The sequence below is a fragment of the Mesocricetus auratus genome, unplaced genomic scaffold (genome assembly GCF_017639785.1).
Source record: "Mesocricetus auratus isolate SY011 unplaced genomic scaffold, BCM_Maur_2.0 Super-Scaffold_100031, whole genome shotgun sequence".
NCBI lineage: Eukaryota > Metazoa > Chordata > Mammalia > Rodentia > Cricetidae > Mesocricetus > Mesocricetus auratus.
The window spans coordinates 1,436,718-1,457,859 of NW_024429212.1; the positions used below are offsets into that span (position 1 = coordinate 1,436,718).

Here is a 21,142-nt window from a genome sequence, read left to right on the forward strand (position 1 = left end):
GCAGCCCTCCTGTAGGCCCAAGATTCAACACTTCCGCCATGCCAGCCTGGCGAGCCCTGCTCCCCAGGGAGCTTGCAGGATGATCGCCCCTGAGCAGCCACTAAACGCCACGGCTTCCCCTGACTGCATGCTGTCAGTGGTTGCTGAAACCAGCGTCCTGAAAGGCACATGGCATTTGCTTTCCTTCCCACCTGTAAGGTTCTGCAGCACTTCATGCCTGCAGGTTCCTGTAATCTGCACAGGGCTCTTTCCCTTCCTTTTAACAAAAATCCTCCTCGCTAAATTTCTGTAAAACCTACTTAGGATTTTTCAGATTTCACTCGGAAATACAGAGCACCTGCAAAGGTGCTGTGTTTGGCGGCACACCTGCACCACCTCTGGCCAAGCATAATTATTGCAGGTAAAAATTCTTTCCTCAAACCTGTATCATTGGAGGTGAGTTTTGTATTCTGATAGTTTAAGCTGCTGATAAGATTACATACTTGCTACCATGGCTGATAATCTTATGATGTAGAAAATTAGGGATCTCATTGCTTGTTACATGAATGACATTCTAGGAGAGAATTATAACATGCCCCAAATATATTTATGCCTAATGCTAGCAATTAGCTTCATAATTGACATAATATTCTGGAAGAGAGGGCTTGATCATAGGGCAGAAAGCAGGTAAGTTGTGCAAACTATTGGTAAATTAGAGACAAAAATTCAAAATCCTCAAGTCAATGAGGGAAATGTTTAACAAAGTAAATACCTCAAAACTTAAACATAACAACTTAAAGGACAGAATTGATTCCATGCCCACTGCCCGTATGGTGGAAATAGGATCAATTCAGCAGGACATTATCAAGCTGTCAGAAACAACTTATTCCATGTCTGATGATTTGACTAATAAAACTCAAAAGCTGGAACACCAGATTGTTAAACTTAATGAAACAATTCATTCCATGTCTGAGGATAATGACAAGCTAACAGGTAGAACACTGTTCCTAGAAGGCAACTTACATGCCATTCAGATAATATTTAAGGATGAAAATATTAAATACTTGGAATTGAGTATAAATGATGAATCCAAGAAACAGGAAGACTCTATGAAGTCCTTAGAACAATTTTTGACCCAGGAAATTCAATCATTTAGAGAAACGGTGGTCAGTAGACTGCAGGTCTTAAATGACTTACAATCTGATACATCAGTTAGAAGATATACTGTTGGCTGATTCAAAAGAAGGAGCATTGGAAAAGTTGTTTGAGGCAGTAAAGGAAATTTTACCTCAATGGGGATTACAGATTGCCCTAGAAAAAATACAAAGAGGAGATTCTATTAACTTTTTGGGTTATAAAATTATTTTTAGATCATAAAAAGTATAGATCAGGAGAGAGCGTTATCAGACTCTTCATGATCTTCAAAAAATACTAGGAGAAATTTCTCAACTAGAGATAATTATTGGAGTAGAAGGGCATGATTTAAAACACCTAAAAATGGCCCAAAAAGGAGACTAGGACTTAAATAGTCCATAAATATTATCAGCTGAGGCTGAGAAAGAATTAGAATGGGTAGAAAAGAGAATACTAGAAGTACATGTGAACCGTATAGATCCAAAACTAGAGTGCATTCTGGTTATTTTACCATCTAGAGAAAATCCCTCAGGAATTTTGATGCAGAGGGGAGATATTATATTAGAATGGATATTTCTGCCACATAAACAGAATAAAAAACTGAAGACCTATATAGAAAAGATCTCTTATTTGATTTTAAAAGGTAAATTAAGGTTTAATCAACTAACTGGAAGGGAGCCAACAGAAATTACTGTACCTTTAACAAATGAAGAATTTGCCGGGCAGTGATGGCGCACGCCTTTAATCCCAGCACTCGGGAGGCAGAGGCAGGCGGATCTCTGTGAGTTCGAGGCCAGGCTGGACCGACAGCCTCCAAAACAATACAGAGAAACCCTGTCTCGTAAAAAACCAAAAAAAAAAATGAAGAATTTTCCTCCTTATGGAAGGATAATGAATATTGGCAAAGGGCTTGCAGTAACTTTTTGGGAACGATTAGTAATCATTATCCCAAAACAGAGAGAATCAAATTCATAAAGGAAACAATACGGATCTGCCATGTATTTTTTTTTTTTTTGGTTTTTAGAGACAGGGTTTCTCTGTGGCTTTGGTGGCTGTCCTGGAACTCACTTTGTAGACCAGGCTGGCCTCGAACTCACAGAGATCCGCCTGCCTCTGCCTCCCAAGTGCTGGGATTAAAGGTGTGCTCCACCAATGCCCGGCGGATCTGCCATGTATTACAAGAAAAATGCCAATCTCTGGAGTTCCTACATTCTACACTGATGCAAACAAGTCAGAAAAGGTAGGTTATAAATCAGGAAATATAAGTAAATAGTTCAAAGCCCCTATATATCTGTATAAATGGCAGATTTACACACCATTCTCATGGTACTTACGGATTTTACATAGCCTTTCAATGTAGTTACTGACTCTCAATATGCAGAGAGAGTCATCTTACACATTGAGACTGCTGAATTTATTCCTGACGATAAGAAATTAACTTCATTGTTTATACAATTGCAGGAAACTATCAGAAATAGAACTCATCATTTATATATGGGTCTGCCAGGTCCTCTAGCACAAGGTAATGATGAGATTGATCATTTATTAATAGGAAATGTGCTAGAAGCTTCAGAAGTTCATAAAAACACCTTGTTAATAGGAAAGGCTTAAAGAAGGATTTTTCTATCACTAGACAACAAGCCAAGGAAATAGTAAGAAACTGCCCCACCAGTTCATTCTATAATCAAACTCTGTTACCAGCAGGCAGTAATCCCAAAGGTATTTGCCAAATGAAATTTGGTAAATGAATTTGTTTTATTTTCCAGAATTTAGAAATTTAAAATATGGGCATCATACCATAGACACATTTTCAGGATTCCAATGGGCTACTGCTCTTAGCTCTGAAAAGGCTGAGTCTGTTATCACAAACCTTTTAGAGGTGATGGATGTTATGGATATACCTGCACAAATAAAAACTCACAATGCTCCAGCATATGTCTCCAGCAAATTGGAACAGTTTTTCAGAAATTACAACATAAAACACATAACTGGTATACCATACAATTCCACAGAACAGGCAGTGGTTGAGAGATCTAACTGCACTTTAAAAGAAATGCTCCATAAACAGCCAGGGGGAGCAATGACCCCAAACACAGATTACCTAATGCTTTATTACCATTAAGCTTTCTTAATGCTAATGAAAAAGGATAAACAGCTGCAGAAAGATATTGGACTACAGAAAAAAACTTCTGAACTAAATCAGTCAGTGTATTTCAAGGATGTTATGACCTCAGAATGGAAACCAGGATAAGTGTAACGTTGGGGAAGGGTTTCGTTTTGCCTTTATTTCTGCAGGAGAAGAAAAGCTTTGGATTCCGTCAAAATTGATGAAGATTTGATCTGAACAGGAGAAACCTTGGGAGGAGGAAAGATGACAGCTCATCCACAAAGTCATGGTCTACGATATATAAGGACACCACACAAAAGGAAAGGGAAGTGTTTTGTTTTTGTCTTCACAGGAAAAACCAATCTCCAAACAGTGAGAAGATACTGAATATGTGGATACCTAAAGAAGAGAGGATGACTACCCAAAGGACCATCAAATAAAGAAGAATGTAATGTTTGATATCAATGTCTAATTCTCTTAACTTTGTCCATATAGTATCTATTTCTCTTTACTTCCTGATACTCTTTCGGTCTCAATTCACTTAAACCAAAACTGGCTTTGGTATTGGATTTGGCTCTCCTCCTCTAAATCCAAGTATGTTATTAAAAATAAAATTCATAGTTTCTGTATTATATCAAGTAGCCAATTGATGTAAGACAAAAGAGAACAAAATCTAGGGACTGTCATCTGTTTATACTTGGTTATTTTTTGAAAGTCTAATTTCCCTCATATTTACTATCTTCCTTATTGTTGCTTTTCCCGGTATACATACATATAAAAGTTGAATTTTTTGCTGACATTAATGCTTGAGTTTTCCACAGAGAACAAGGACTTTCCAAACAGCAATATTCCAACACTACAGAAAGAAAATGGGGCTCCACATCATCGACTCCACCTGATTCGACTTGATGCATCTGAACTGATAAGTACCACCCTGAAATTGGTTTGGGACTACATCATCGCTCTACACAACTCCAGACCAATGAACTGATGTGGTGCACCTTCTACACTTCGGCAAGGGCCTCAGATAAGAGCTTCAATCAAGATTAGAACTTCAGTAAAGAACTTCAGTCAAGCATCTCCCACCAAACAGAGACTGGGTACAAATGTTGTAGCCAGTCCGCTCAAGACTTTCACTACCCTAACATTTTCTTTCTATATGATCCCTTGAGGTTATCATCATTCCATTTCAGCAGGAAGTAATTCTGAGAATACTGTGCCCCCTTTCCCTACTGTTGTCATTACATTTGTTAGAGTTAGTTTTCAATTATTTAGGGTTGGGATTGGAAGGTGGTATTCAGACTTGGGCATCTCTTTCAGATAAATTTAGGGTCTATATGGGATAGATATACTTAGGATAGGATATATGTAGGTTATAATTTATTTATCATCTTCTATATATATGCTTATATATGTTTGAGACATTTTGTAAGTTGATGCAATCTAGGTTTAAGTCTAAATCTTTTCTTTAGATCAAAAAGGGAATTGTAGGGAGAGATCTATGTACCTGTAGCACTGATCATGCCCGTTTGGGTATGTTCACAGGTACGTAGGATGTACGGGGGGATAAAAGAGCTAGGAGGAGGAGACTCTTTCTCTTTGGGTTCCAGTCTCGGCCCGGAGAACAGTGTGTGAACCCTTGGTTCTTGGCTTTCTTGGCTTCTCACAAAAGTGATTTCTTCTTCAATAAAATATCATAGAACATTCCTATTTTGTGTAGCTTACTATTTCTGCATTAAACAGACACAGTATGTGGAATGGTGACTGCCTGTGTAAAGAGGCAGGGAGGGAAAGGAGCAGAAGACAGGAGCTTAAGGACCATGAAACCCCTGTGTGTGATACTGTGATGATGTGTGTGATGGTGTGATGATGGACTCACATCACTGTGCATTAGACATATGTGTGATGCTGTGATGATGTGTGTGATGTGTGATGATGGACTCACATCACTGGCATTAGACACATGTGTGTGATGTGTGATGATGGACTCACATCACTGGCATTAGACACATGTGTGTGATACTATGATGATGGACTCACATCACTGTGCATTAGACATATGTGTGAGATGCTGTGATGCTGTGTGTGATGTGTGATGATGGACTCACATCACTGGCATTAGACACATGTGTGTGATGGTGTGATGATGGACTCACATCACTGTGCATTAGACACATGTGTGTGTTGGTGTGATGATGGACTCACATCACTGTGCATTAGACACATGTGTGTGATGGTGTGATGCTGTGTGTGATGTTTGATGATGGACTCACATCACTGTGCATTAGACACATGTGGTACACAGCAGCAGTTAGTTCTAGTGTCGCCTGTGGACCTGGAGCAATAACCATATGCCTTTACAGGTTGGTCAGTTGTAATCAAATGTGCCTCTCTGGTGGGGGATTTGTATATGTGGAATGCGGCAGGGCACAGGAATTCCTGATGTTTTCCATGGCTTTCCTGTGAACCCCAAACGTCTGAAAATAGTGTACTAAAGATGTGTAATTATGTGAGATATTTGTTCCTTTACTTCACTCTTGTGATAATTACTGGAGTTGGTATGTTTATTCAAAGGTTATTTTGCACTGTCATATAATTACCTCAGGACTCCATTTCCTTAAAGAATATTTATTGGTTCCCCTCAGAGAACAATCATAAAATTAGCTTGTTTACTTCTTTGCTCTGATCCCACAACCACCTATTTCATAGTTATTAATATTAGTATTCTTGGCTTTGTCTAGTACTTTTATGCATGTTTATACTTTAATTACCTTATTAGCTTTAAGCTATATTTTAAAACTCCCAGCTATTTTGGATTAAGCATTCAATGAATTTAATTCCAAGCTTTCTCCTTTATTTCTGCTACCTTTAAAATTAAATTCTTTCCACACTCCTGGGGAACATAGCATATGCACACAGGCTGTTACCTTATGTCATGGTTCTGTGCATAAACAGCACTACCCGCATTTTTTAAAAATCTGCTAATTCTGTAATTTAGTGTCTGAGATCGATCCATTATTGGCTTTCTGAGGAGGACTCTAGGTGCTGAGAAGCCATTCCCTGGAAGTCAAAACACCCTCAGAAGACCAGGGAACACAGGGAGCTTAGAAGGTGCCAGAAGCTCACAGACTGACTGGTGCAGGAGGCTTAGAGCATGGCAAGATCTTCAGGCTCCTTCTCCAGGTTCTAGAAACACTGGCAGTTGCCAGGGCAGAGACTCTCAGGAGGAACCGCCCGCAAACTTGGCAGGGAAATCCAGAGATGCAGATTCGCTGCATCATCACCTGTGTAGGGGTAGGCTTTTCAGTGATGCAGCTGCCTTTGAGTCACCCACACCCCGGAAGTAACCCTAATAGACTCATCAGTCCCTCAAGTTAGACTTTGGTAGAATCATTTCTGGAGTCTGTCATTAGGCACCTCTCTGGGGTGAGGGCGTGTCTGTTCGTATCTCCCCACGAAAAGCTTACAAAACACCAGGCTGGGAACAGTATTTTTAGTCCCCGTGTGTTTATTATTGTTAGTTGTTTTCAAAATCTGAACCGTTAACGAATCCTGGTGGCCACAGACACCAGTCCGATGACGGGTCCGAGCATGCCTCTTGCCTCATCTGATTGACACGTGGGTGGGAGAGCAGTTGCCGTGTCCCCGGTAGTCCAGTTTCCACACATACTGGCAAGTCAGGGACACAGTGGCTCCCTTTTGTTTGTCACTGGCCTGTAGGGTAGGCAGGATGTGTGAGCTGTGTAGGTTTACCCTAAACCAGTGACTTTTGGCAGCTTGCACATGCAATTTGTAGGCTGTGGGTTGTATTTGTCTCCTTTCATTGAACAACTAGTTTGTAAAATGGCTTTGGCTCTCTTTATTGCTTTCTTTTATGATTTCTGGAGGAGAAAGGGAGCGAGCGGACTTGTGAGGCTCGGTTGGTTCTCGTGTTCAGGGCTGCTAAGTGATAACTGCAGCGTTCTTTCTGAGCATCCATGGTTACTTCTAATTGCATGGCTTTATGGCCAACATCATCTTGATTGGCCAACTGGTACTGCCTCTGCTCATGAATGCATGACTGATTTTTGCCAGTGTACCATGTGTGTCTGAAAATGTATTTTCTAATTGTTGGATGTAGGGGCCTATATATGCCTATTCTGTCAACCTTGTTTATAATTTTTTTAAATATTATTTTTAATTATTTTCTTCTCCTATCACATGCTAAGAGAGATGCATATTGAAATCTTTTTGATGAAATGGAGGTCTTACCATTTTTTCTGAGGAAATGGTAAAAAAAATTTAAAAATAAAAAAATAAACTTAAAGGTAGATGAGGTCTTTGCTGTGCAACATGAAGGTCTGAGTTCAGTTCCTAGAATCTGTGTGAAAAGCATACTTGGTGGTACATCTGTGTAATCCCAGCACTAGGGTGATAGAGACCAGAAACACCCTGGGCATCAATGACCAACCAACACAGTCTTATTGACAAGTTCTAGGAAAAGTGAGAGAACCTGTCTCAAAAACCAAAGGTGGAGAGTGTCCAAGGACGACACCCAAGGTTTACTTCTGGTCTCTACATTGTACATGCATGTGCACACACGCATATACAATACCCTCCCCTCTATACAATAAAGTTAGATTTTATAGTAGAGGCTTTGAAACTATCTTGTTGGGTCACCTGAACTCATGTGAGTTCTGGTAACCTTTTTGGGCTCATTGGTTCTTTCCCCTATGCGTGGTGTTTGGCATCTTTAATTTACCATTGATATTTTTGCATTATCGCTACAGCTCCTGAGCACCGTTTCCCTGAGATATATACTTTGAATCCTTCTACACTGTCTCGGAATGTAGCTTGAATATTATAGTTGACCACTTTAATCCTTGTTTGGTTTTATGGCTCATTGTTCTGGCCTAGTTTTTGTCAACTCAACACAAACTAGGATCAAGTAGGAAGAGGGAACCTCAACCGAGAAACTGCCTCCATCAGATTGGCTTGTGGGCATGTCTGAGACATTGTTGATTTGTGATTGATGTGGGAGGGCCCAGATCACTGTGAGTGGTGCAATTGGTCCTGGGGTGTATAAGCAAATAGACCGGGCTGGGCAGTAAGCAGTTTCCCTCCATGGCATCCATTTCAGTTCCTCCCTCCAGGTCCCTTCCTTGAGCTCCTGCCTGGGCATCCTTTGATGGACTCTTGTAACCTGTAAGATAAGCTACTTTTCTATTGCTGTGATCAAACACCATGACCTAAACAACTTGGAGAAGAAAGTGTTTATATGGGTTAGAGTCCATCGTGGCCCCCATAGGCCAGTAGAGAATATCACTATTAGGAGATACGGACTTGTTGGAGTAGGTGTGGGATTGCTGCAGGAAGTGTGTCCGTGGCAGTGTGCTGCCATGCTTCCTGCCATGATGACAATGGGCTAAACCTCTGAACTATAAGCCAGTCCCAATTAAATGTTTTCCTTTATAAGAGTTGCTGCGGTCATGGCATCTCTTCACAGCACTAGAAATGTTAACTAAGACACCACTGTAGATATAATAAACCCTTTCTTTCCCCAGGTTGCTTTTGATCATGTTTTATCATAGCGACAAAGGCTAACCACAGGAGAGGAGAAGTACTAGACTTCTGCATCTTACCTTAGATCCATCCACCTACTGCCATTGCCACAGTCTACTTAGAAATAAGGCATACGGTTCAGCCCACACTCAAGGTGGTCTGCCTCTCCAGGACGTAAGTACCAGGAGGTGGTTGTCATCTGAAGCCAGTGTAGAAAATCATCTTACCCAGAAGATGTGATTTTAAAAACTTGGTACTTATTTTTCATCGAATTTCAAAGATATTCTACTTTAGTGTTCATTTGAAAGATAAAAACCAAAGATTTAAAAGATTAAAAATAGAAATCTTTTTCTCTGCCTGTTCTTCCAGATTATGAAACAAGATAAGCAGTGGACTTTGAGTTTTGCCATTCCTTTGCTATTGTATCATTTCCATATTTCTAGCTATGTTCTAATTGTTTTAGAGAATTTCTTTAAGTACTTTTCAAATCTTTTAAAGACTTCCAGTGTTTTAATTGTATTGTACTTTGCTGTCACAGTGTTTGTGTGGAGGTTACTTTTCTCCTGGGGCTGTCTCCTTGCTCCTGTGTGTGCTTTTGACAGTGACTCATTTATCAGTGGATTGTCATTTTGGAGAGTCTTCTGTGGTACAGGTTGTGTAGGACCCCAGTGATAGCAAAATCCTGAGGCTAACTTTTGCATATTAACTTCTGTGTTTGGGTATTCCCCAAACACATAGGCACAGTAAGTTGGAACAACCTGTTTAATTGAGGAGTTACTTCATTTGAAAGACTCCATTCTAAATGCTTTGTATGTAGTAGAACATGTCATCTCTGATAGAAGCACTCAATGCTCTTTTCATGGTGTGAAAGTAGTCATACATAGTATGAACTGGAGTACATGTGGTCAGCTTGACGGAATCTAGACTCCCCTAGGAGATGAGCCAATGGGCATATGTGAGGGAGTTTTCTGTTTGGGTTATTGGTGGTTTAAGTGTGGGTCGTCCCTTTTTGTGGTCTGGGCTTCTAGACTGAGCATAAGTGCACAGCACATGTTCCTCCCTGACCCAAATGTAGTGTGACAGTTGCTTCTGCTTCATGCCACCATGACTTCCCTCTGTGATGAACTATATTTGGGAGTTCCAAGAAACCATTCGTTCCTCAAGTTGCTTTTGTCATGGCAATGAAAAGAGTAGTGTATACAGCAGGTCTTGAATAAAACACCTTGATGAGGACCCGTGGCAGCATGGATTGGCTATGTAGGTGGGGCAGTCAGTAACTGTGATCCCAGTCTAGTTAACTTTGAGTCTTGTTTTTCAGATTCTCACAAGAGATTTATTGTAGTGGATTATAGGGAGACTGATGTCACTGTTAGTTTTTGAAGCAAACAGGATTCTTCTGGCTACTTGATTTTTCTAGTGTTTGATCCTCTGAAAGTTTTCCATGTCTTGGCCCATGTTGACTCCTCTTTACCTGTGCAGGTGGAGGCAGATGATGGTCAGACCCGTGTGTGGGGTACTCTCAGGTGTTCCACAAACACTAATGACTTTGGACTTCTCCTCCATGTTTCTTTCTGAGATCTTTGACAATTCTGAATAAAGGCAATCGCCTTTATATGTGTAGTGAATAATGCATAAACCCACTCCTCTCAATGCATGAAAACCACACTCTGTGAAAAACAACTCATGAATCTATGTGGCAAAAACAGAGGGTGAAGGTCGATATGGTTAAAGATAATTAGCAATTATCTTTAGGTAAATAAATTAGGTAAATAAAAAGACACATATTCCCTCAATGGCTTGTGTTGATTAAAACAAGAATTCTTATTTGAGTTCAGTCATTGTTTTGGGGCATGTGATGAGGAAAAAAAACCTTTGTGTTAAAATATGGGCATGAATCAAACATTTATTTGGGAAAGAAACAGAAGGCATTTCCCAGAGCACACTTCCATGCATTTAGTTAAAGAGTGTCTATCACCAGAACTCTTACAAACATCTCCTGGCAAGCATTTGAAGTGCTGATGCTGTAACCCCAATTAAACCTGTTTCCTCTGATGTGCCAAGTGTGAGAAAGGGGGAGATTTCTCTCCCCAGCCTTTTCCAGATGGACTCATCAAGACCCAGTTCTGACTAGAGATAGTGCAGCTTAATCGTGACAGAACCATGATGGCTAACACAAAGAGACCACCCTCCCCAAGGCTGAGGGAGTGGACACAAAGGCCTATGCTGGTCCCATTTGTTTTTGCAGGACCTGACCTTATATGTATCTTTAAAGAGGTTTTCAGTGGATGTCAATCATCTTAGACTCAAAACAGTTTACAAATTGTGTCTGTGCTGCTGATAATGGTTAGATTTATTTTACCTGTCCTTACTCTCTGAGTAGTTTGGTAGAAGACTATTTGTACAGCATTTGCCTTGTTTCAGATATGGTGAGCCTGCTAGGAGTGATTTAAGCATATGGAAATATTTATGGAGACTATTATGGAGATGGTGTTAATTGGAGTCAGATAATGTGAAACACAATTCTGGGTGTGCCTGAGGTCATTTTGAGAAGACATTGATTTTAGTTGGTAGACTGGGTTAAGATTTGCTGTCACTCATGTGTTTTGGGCTCTTCCAAGCCACTGTGGCAGTGATTCTCAACTTATGGGTCTTGGCTGTAGTTGGTTCCTTTATTCTTTTGGGGGGGTGCACTACCCAGCTCCCAAATAAATACACCAAGACTTATTCTTACTTAGGAATGCCTGACCTTAGCTTGGTTTGTTTCTAGCCATCTTTTCTTAACTTAAATTATCCTATCTACCTTTGACCTCTGGACTTTTTTCTTTCTCTATCCTATATACCTTTCTTTCATTTTTACTCTATCACTGGTCTGTTAGCTGACCCCTGGCATCCTCTTCTCCTCCTTTTTTGACCCTCCCTCTTATCTCCTATTTATTCTCTCTGCATGCCAGCCCCACCTATTTCTCTCTCCTGTCTACCTATTGGCCATTCAGCTCTTTATTAGACCACTCAGGTGTTTTAGACAGGCAAAGTAACACAGTTTCACAGAGTTAAACAAATGCAACATAAAAGAATGTAATGCATCTTTGCGTCATTAAATAAATACTCCACAGCATAAACAAATATATCTTAAACTAATATTCCACAACACACATCCCCTTTGCGGTTGCATATCAGATATTTACATTAGAATTCATAACAGTAGCAAAATTATAGTTATGAAGTAGCAATGAAATAATTTTATGGTTGGGGGTCACCATAACAGGAGGAACTGTATTAAAGGGTCACAGCATCAGGGAGGTTGAGAACCACTGCACTAAGGGCCCAAATAAAATAAAAAGAGGGAGGGCAAGTTCCCATCCACTGCCTGAGCTTGGATGTCCATTTTCCCTATGCATAGGCATCAGCACTCCTCGTTTCAGCCTTCAGATTTGGAGTCCCATGTGAACTTGGCTTCCTTGGTTCTGTGATCTGTGGGCTTGTATTAAACTATAATATCTGTTTTCTTGGGCTCCAACTAGGATGTGACTAATTTCCTTGCCCAGGCTCTATCACAGCATTTGCTAGTCTCTCCAAGTAGGTCTTTTTCTATTCACTGCTTGTCACATGGCTTTGTTTCTCTGGGGAACTCTGATTCAAAACCCTTTTCTTCGAAATTGGAAACCTTTGGATGAAGAAGCTTGGAGTATCAAAGCAGCCAGGCCCTTCAGGCCTTAAGCAGGGAGCAGAGCCTAGTGCCAGCATGTGGCACGAGCAGAAGCAGGGTGGGAAAACAACCCTCACCTCATGCCTGAGGCCAGAAGCACCTTGAATTGCAGTCATACAAGGGTCAATGGTAATTTCTCACCAAGAGCCTCCATAATTCTCAGCATGTAGGCCAAGTAACACATTCCCCCATGCTGCTACATGCCTGTGGCATGAGACCTCTCCACACCATTGGAAACCTCCAGGACCCTCAATGCCTGTGGGTGCCCCCCATTAATAAAAACCTTTCACCTGAACAGAGAAGGTCCACCTCTGCAACTCTTTCATCTGAGTCTTTCCCCAAGTCATCTAACACTAGGAGACCCCGTCACTGCTAAAGTGTGGAATGGATTAAAATGAACTTAGGTAATGACAGGTTTCCTGTTGTAATACATTAGAAGTGAGAGAGACATCTGTAGCAGGGTTGCACACACGTACTGGGGAAGAGGCTGCAGTTCTGCAGGATTGTGGGTGGCCACGGGTTCCTGGTGACCCACTGACATTTCATGTACCTAAGGCTGATGCTAGATGTCCACTCTTTGATTGAAATTGGTTTTCACAGCTTGTATCTCTGATACCCATGGTGCAGGGAGAGACTGAACCCATAAATTGAGGTGGTCATGGCCCACAGCACAGTGACAGACCAAGGAAAAGCCAGAACGGGTAGATATGGTTCTATGAGTTCAGAGGCCACTCTGCTTGATTATAAGGCCTCTTCTCTCCCTGGGGCAACCAATCCTTCACTTGTTTTCCTTTCAAAACAAATAAAACAAGTTTGAGCATGGGAAAGCGATCACACCAAGCTTGGCGGGCAGACACAACCCTGTTAGGACAATTGATTTTTCTGTGTCTTCTTGTACAAAGTTAAGATTTCATTCCTAAGAGATATCTGTATTCTGCTTGCTTTTGTCTTTGAATTCTCTCTGTTGTCTTAGACTAAGAAGTTAACAGTGAGCTGCTGTCGCTGTCTCATGAATTCCAAACACCCTGGGATGCGTCTAGTAGATTTGAATGAAAGTGAACGAAGCACAGCTCATTAGAAGACATCACAAAATGAGGGTTTTCAGTGCTACTCAGCTATATCTTTTTCTACTTTTAGTCTTTTTTTCCCTTTGAACAGGAGGTGGCTCTCAGAATGTGATGGGTTTCAGCAAAACCACCCATCTGTGAGCCTGACGGTCGGTTTCAGAATGAAGAGCTGGGGTTGAGGATGGGGAAGTGGTAGAGAATGACTGAGTGAGAAGCACTGTGAGGACAGAGGTGGTGACACTGAGGACAGGCATGTGACACATCTGTCACCAAGTCCTAGCACAGTCCTTATTAAGAACACACATTTGACACAATGCTGTTGATCGAACTAACAAACTCAGGCTCATAGCATCAAAACTCCAGTGTGTTTCCTGTGGGCTCTCCTCTTCTTGTGCCTCTCTGCTACTCATTAGACATTGCAGTCTGCTCCCCGGAAGGGACTTCCTGCCACTGCATCTTTGGGATGTGAAAAGCCTCCATGTTTCCTTGCTGAGAGAATCCAGGGAAGTTTCTGAATGTTTACAGTCACCATCATCCTGGTTAAGTATTTTTCTGTCACACCACACTCCAAAACTTACTGATTTAAGAAGGGTTTTATCACTGGCACAAGTTGTCTTGGTAGTTTTTGTTTTCCAGGTAGACTGGCTGTATTTCCTTCTATATCTGGTGGGAGAATATGTTTGAGGGGCCCATGTGTCTTTCCACATCTGGTGTCTTGGCTTGGATGGAGGGAAGTAAGGTTCAGCTAGGACAGGGGCACAGCATCTGCTATGGTCTCTTAATCATCTTATCCTCCAGTGAGTAGGAGGATGGAACCTTCCATTTTTAAAGTCTGAAGAGAATATTTGTTTTGTTCTACTGGTCAAATGGTTAGGGACCTCAGCTATGACCCAGGGCAGAAAACATCAAACCCACCTGTGGATGGAATGGGAGGAGAGCCAAATAAATTGTGGCCATCTTTTTCTTATCTTTTCCTCCTCCTCTTTTGTTTTCTATTTTTATTATCTATCTATCTATCTATCTATCTATCTATCTATCTATCTATCTATCTATCTTGGTGTGGTACTTGGAATCAAACTTAGAGCCTTAGATGTTCTGAGAGATCCCAACTCAACATTTTTAGACCTCTAGTGACTTGCTCTTCTGCCCTCTCCTGAGAAACCAGAGACCTCAAGATAAACTTAAAAGATAACCCTCCCTGATCCAGGAACTGGCTCACCACATTCCTGCTCAATGTTTAACTGTACAATGCCCAAAGAATGCTAGCTTGAGATAACCTTCCTGTTAAGACATAAGCTATCATTTAACTGCTCATCTTTTATGATGTTTGCCTAACTCCCCGATTCGGGTTTTCCCTTTAAAACCCTCCTGACTGCAGCTACTAGGGATCAAACTCCTCTGCCCCTGCAAGGATCGTGAACTCGGCCCCAGTGCACTGGTTCCCCGAATAAACCTCGTGTGCTTGCAGCAAGAATGGTTTTTCTTGAATTATTGGGGCATTGGCTTGTCCTGAGACTTGAGTGAGGGTCTCCCCACTCTGGGGGGGTCTTTCAATTGGGGGCTTGTCCGGGATTTGCGACCACCCAAATTCTTGGGGACCCCTCTTGGAGGTAAGATTCTGTCTTTGTCTGTGTCTTTGTCTGCTGGCTGTCTAAATCTGATACTTTTGGTTTGCAGTTGTCCACGCTCATGAGAGCAATGATCTCCCTATCCAGGATGGAGAGGAGAGTTATTGACAGACATGTAAGGAGATAACCGACTGTTGCCCTGGGAGACATCCCAGAAGGTCTGAGGGAAGTCGGAGATGCCCGGAGATTTCCCGTCTGGGTGCTGAGGAGAGACTTTGCGTTCCCTTGGCCGTCTGATTTTGTTTCCTGGTGTTGAAGTCCTGCAAGAGGCGGGTTCTGGTTTCAGCTTTTTCTGTCTTTTTGAGTGTTCTGTTTGTCTTCTTTTGTGTGACTTGGATGATGGGACAGACTGTCAGTACTCCTCTTGATCAAACTCTTGACCACTGGACAGAAATTAGAACTAGGGCACGCAACCTGTCTGTAGAAGTTAAGAAGGGACGTTGGAGAACTTGTTGTTCTTCAGAATGGCCAACATACAACATTGGCTGGCCTCCGGAGGGTACATTTGACCTTATTGTGATTTCTGCCATTAAGAATATGGTTTTTCAGAAGGTACCAGGGCCTCACCCTGACCAAGGACCTTATATTTGTATCTGGGAAGATCTGGTGCAAGATCCTCTGTCCTGGTTAAAACCTTGGACCCAGAAAAGTAAGCCAGGTTCCCAAGTCCTGGCTCTCTGCAACACGGAGAAAAAAAACGAAAGCAGAAATGGCGGAGTCTAAACCGCCAAATAAGACTCAAGTCTCGGCTCCTCCTAAGATATATCCCAAAATTGAGGAGCCTCCAGGATGGCCTAGTATCCCACCCCCTTATCCCCTCCCGATACCCCCTCAGAATCCTCAATAGGGTGCCGTTGGAGGAGCAGCAGAGGGACGGTCCCCTGGGACCTGGAGCAGATGTGCCCAGAGTCCTGAGGGTCCAGATTCAACTACAGCGTTGCCTCTGCGTGTATACGGCCCCCTACCGGCAAACCCTAACCAGCTGCAATTACTCCAGTATTGGCCCTTCTCTTTGGCCGACCTCTACAATTGAAAATCTAACCATGGCCCTTTTTCAGAAAATCCCTCAAGCCTTACAGGTCTGACGGAGTCCCTCATGTTCTCTCACCAGCCTACTTGGGATGACGGTCAACAGCTTTTGCAGGTTCTTTTCACCACCGAGGAAAGAGAGAGAATACTTTTGGAGGTGCGGAAGAATGTGCCTGGAATCAATGGTCAACCAACTCAACTTCAGAGTGAATTAGATGCAGGCTTTCCCTTAAATCATCCTAACTGGAACTACAACACAGCTGAAGGTAGGGAGCAGCTGACGGTCTATCGCCAGGCTCTGGTGGCAGGTCTCAAGGGATCTGGCAGGCATCCCACTAATTTGGCCAAGGTAAGGGAAGTTCTACAAGTGGAGAAGAAACCCCCATCTGTGTTTTTAGAATGTCTCTTAGAGGCTTACAGGTGTTATACTCCCTTTTATCCTACTTCTGAGAGTCAGCAAGCAGCAGTTGCTATGGCTTTGATTGGACAGTTTGCCTCTAATATTAGGAGAAGGTTACAGCACCTGGAAGGTCTGCAAACATTATTTTTGCAAGACCTAGTTAAGGAAGCAGAGAAAGTGTACCATAAGAGAGAGACTGAGGAAGAAAGAAGAGAAAGAGAAAAGAAGGAAGCTGAGGAGAGACCGGATAGACGAGAAAGAAGGCAAGAAAGAAACTTAACTAGGATTTTGGCCGCAGTAGTAGGCATCAGGGAAGCTCATAGGAAGGAAGAAGGAACTAGGCAGACAGGGTACCTGGGCAATGAAGGGCCAAGGAGACCTTGGAACCTGAAGGACCCCCTTGGCAGCCTTTAGATAAGGATCAATGTGCTTATTGTAAGGAAAAGGGACATTGGGCAAGGGACTGCCCCAAGAAGAAACACAAGACACCCAAGGTCCTCACCTTAGAGGAAGATGATTAGGGGAGACGGGGCTCGAGCCCCCTCCCCGAGCCTAGGGTAACCCTAACTGTGGAGGGGATCACTACGGACTTCCTTGTTGACACCAGAGCAGAATTTTCAGTTTTAAAGAAACCATTGGGAAAATTAAAAGATAAAAAAACCATAGTATTTGGGGCCACTGGCCAGAAACCATATTCTTGGACCACCGACAGGAAGGTTGATCTGGGAAAAGGTCAAGTAACTCACTCCTTTCTCGTCATCCCTGAGTGCCCCACACCTCTATTGGGGAGAGATTTGCTGTCTAAGCTAAAAGCCCAAATGAGCTTTTCCTCAGAAGGAACCATAGTCAATTGGCAGACTCCCACTTCTATGATCTTGGCCTTAAAACTGGAGGAAGAATATATGTTACATGAGCCCCTGGCCCCAACAGACAAGACACTGAGGGGAACATGGCTAGAGCGGTTCCCCAGAGCATGGGCAGAGATGGGGGGCATGGGAGAGGCCAAATGGGTGCCCCCATCGTCATAAGCCTAAAGTCTGATGCAACCCCCATTAGGGTACGACAATACCCCATGAGCAAGGAAGCCTGAGAAGGCATCAGACCACACATCCAAAGACTCCTGCAACTAGGTATTCTGGTTCCTTGCCAGTCTCCCTGGAACATTCGTTGCTGCCAGTTAGGAAGCCAGGCACCAATGATTACCGGCCAGTACAAGATCTAAGAGAAGTTAACAAAAGGGTGCAATATGTCCACCCTACTGTCCCTAACCCTTACAACCTGTCTCCCTCCTGACAGACGATGGTACACGGTTCTGGACTTGAAAGACATGTTCTTTTGCCTGAGACTACATCCTACAAGCCAGGCGATCTTTGCTTTTGAATGGAGAGACCCAGATCAGGGACAGGCTGGACAGCTGACTTGGCCACGTCTGCCTCAGGGATTTAAAAACTCCCCTACTCTCTTCGACGAAGCCCTCCATCGAGATTTGGCTCCGTTCAGGTCAGAAAATCCTCAAGTTACCCTACTTCAATATGTTGATGATTTGTTCCTAGCTGCTGTCACCGAGCAAGAGTGCAGACTGGGGACTGAGAAATTACTGACTGAGCTGGGTGAGTTGGGGTACAGGGTTTCAGTAAAGAAAGCCCAGATTTGTCAGACAAAAGCAACCTACCTGGGCTACACTCTTAAGGAGGGGAAGCGATGGCTGACCGAAGCTAGGAAAAAGACCGTGACGCAAATCCCTACTCCTGCAACCCCAAAGCAAATGAGAGAATTTCTAGGTACTGCAGGGTTTTGGTAGACTCTGGATTCCAGGTTTTGCCACCCTGGCAGCCCCACTCTACCCCCTCACTAAGGAGACTGGGACTTTCTCATGGACCCTCGACCATCAGAAAGCCTTTGAAGAGATCAAGAGGGCTTTACTCAGTGCACCAGCCCTAGCACTGCCAGACCTGACAAAGCCATTCACTCTCTATGTAGATGAAAGGGCAGGAATAGCACGAGGGGTCCTAACTCAGGCTTTGGGACCATGGAAGCGACCTGTGGCCTACCTGTCAAAGAAATTAGATCCTGTAGCTAGTGGATGGCCATCTTGCCTAAAAGCCATCGCTGCAGTGGCACTGCTTCTCAAAGATGCTGACAAACTAACTTTAGGTCAACAGACTGTAGTGGTAGCCCCACATGCCCTGGGAAGCATCATCAGACACCGCCTGACCATTGGATGACCAATGCCCGCATGGCTCACTATCAGAGCCTCTAGTTAACTGAGAGAATGCTGTTTGCACCCCCGGCTATCCCAAACCCCGCTCCTTGCTGCCATAGACAGACTACTCATTACCGGTACACCAGTGTATGGACATCCTGGCAGAAGAAACCAGAACCAGGAGAGACCTCACTGATCAGTCATGGCCAGGGTACCCTAATTGGTACACAGACGGTAGCAGCTTCATGGTTGAAGGTAAGCGGAGAGCTGGGGCGGCCGTAGTAGACGGGAAGTGGACCATCTGGGCCAGCAGCTTACCCGAGGGAACGTCGGCCCAAAAAGCTGAGCTGATAGCACTTACACAAGCCTTGCGGCTGGCAGAAGGAAAGGCTATCAACATCTACAGGACAGCAGGTATGCTTTCACCACCGCTCACATACATGGGGCAATTTATAAACAGAGGGGGTTACTCATGTCAGCTGGAAAGGACATTAAAAATAAAGAAGAAATCTTAAGCTTGAGCCTGTTAGAGGCCATACATTTGCCAAAGAAACTGGCCATTATACATTGATCTGGCCATCAAAAGGGCCAAGACGTCATAGCCAAGGGAAATCAAATGGCTGACACGGCTGCCAAGCAGGCAGCTCAAGGAGCTATGATCCTCACAGCTGAACAAAAAACTAAGGAACCTAAAGACTATTATGACATTAGAGAAACTAGTTTCAGGTATTCCCCTGAAGATCATAAGCAGATGGAAAAACTAAAAATTATGCATGGCTACTCCCCCCATGGAGTAGCTGAGGCGGAAGGTGGCAAATCCATACTACCCCAAGAGGAGGAACGACATTATGTCACCAGTTTACATCAACTAACTCATCTAGGGACAAAGAAGCTAAAGGACATCATAGGTCACTCCGATTATCATGTCATGGGTCTCTTGGACATTGCTCAAAAACTAGTTCAGAATTGCAAAGCCTGTGCCTTAACCAATGCTGGACATCACCTAGGTGACCCCGGCAAACGCCTCCCGGGAGACAGGCCGGGAGCATACTGGGAGTTAAGCCAGCAAAATATGGTAACAAATATCTATTAGTTTTCATAGATACCTTCTCAGGATGGGTAGAGGCTTTCCCTACAAAGAGGGAAACAGCCAATGAGGTAGCAAAGAAGATACTGGAGGAGATTTTCCCATGATTCGGCATCCCTGCCTTCGCTGCCCAGGTAAGTCAGGGACTGGCCACCCAACTGGAGATTAATTGGAAATTACATTGTGCTTATAGACCCCAGAACTCAGGACAGGTAGAAAGAATAAATAGAGCATTAAAAGAGACCTTGACTAAATTAACCTTAGAGACCAGTGGAAAGGACTGGACAGCCTTCCTACCCTTCGCCTTGTTCCAAGTATGGAACACACCAGGGAAATTTAAGCTCACACCATTCGAGCTCCTCCATGGGGGACCGCCCCCCTTGCCAGAAGCAGGAGGGGTACTTGATCTTGATGCCTCTTTCTCCCAACTCCTGTTAGCTCATTTAAAGGCTCTTGAACTGGTCAGAAAGGATGCCTGGGAACAGCTAAAAGGAGCATACAATCCGGGAACCACAGCTGTACCACATAAGTTCCAAGTGGGAGACTCCATCCTGGTCCGGCGTCATCGATCTGGCAACCTCGAACCCAGATGGAAAGGACCCTACCTGGTGCTCCTGACAAGTCCGACCACCATCAAGGTTGATGGCATCCCAGTTTGGATCCACACATCCCATGTCAAAGAGGCCCCTCCTGCAACCCAAGATGACTCCTGGAAGCTGGAACAGATTGGTGATCCTCTTAAGCTGCGTTTATGTCGCCTGCTCACCACAAAAGAATAGAAATCCCCATGCTCCTCAAGCATTAACCTGGCAGGTACTATCACAAACTGGGGATGTAGTCTGGTCCACCTCTAAAGTCGCTTCCCCTGGTACTTGGTGGCTCTCTTTGTTTCCTGAAATCTGTGCCCTGATGGCAGGGTTAGACTTATGGGACATTCCTGGGATGACTCATGAAGAAATACCCTCAGAAGAGGTGCATTTACAAAAATGGTCCCTTCATCAAGGAACAGTTTCACAGGGCCAGCACCTTGCTGATTCCCCGGGATGTAAAGATAGATCTATGCAGAGAAGACTTCAGCAGACCTCCTTTTATGTTTGCCCTAGAGACGGCAGATCTAGGTTGGAGACACATAGATGTGGAGGACTGGCACATTTCTATTGCAAACTATGGGGATGTGAAACTACCGGAGATGCCCACTGGCATCCCACATCCCTATGGGACTTGATTACTGTTGCTAGAAAGAATAAGGGCCTAGACTCCC

The 21,142-nt window shown here is 43.4% G+C and overlaps 1 pseudogene; it reads left to right on the forward strand.

The window, feature by feature from the left end:
- The first annotated feature begins 15,501 nt into the window (after nucleotides 1–15,501).
- On the forward strand, nucleotides 15,502–20,660 carry LOC121135092 (annotated as a pseudogene).
- The last annotated feature ends 482 nt before the right edge of the window (nucleotides 20,661–21,142 follow it).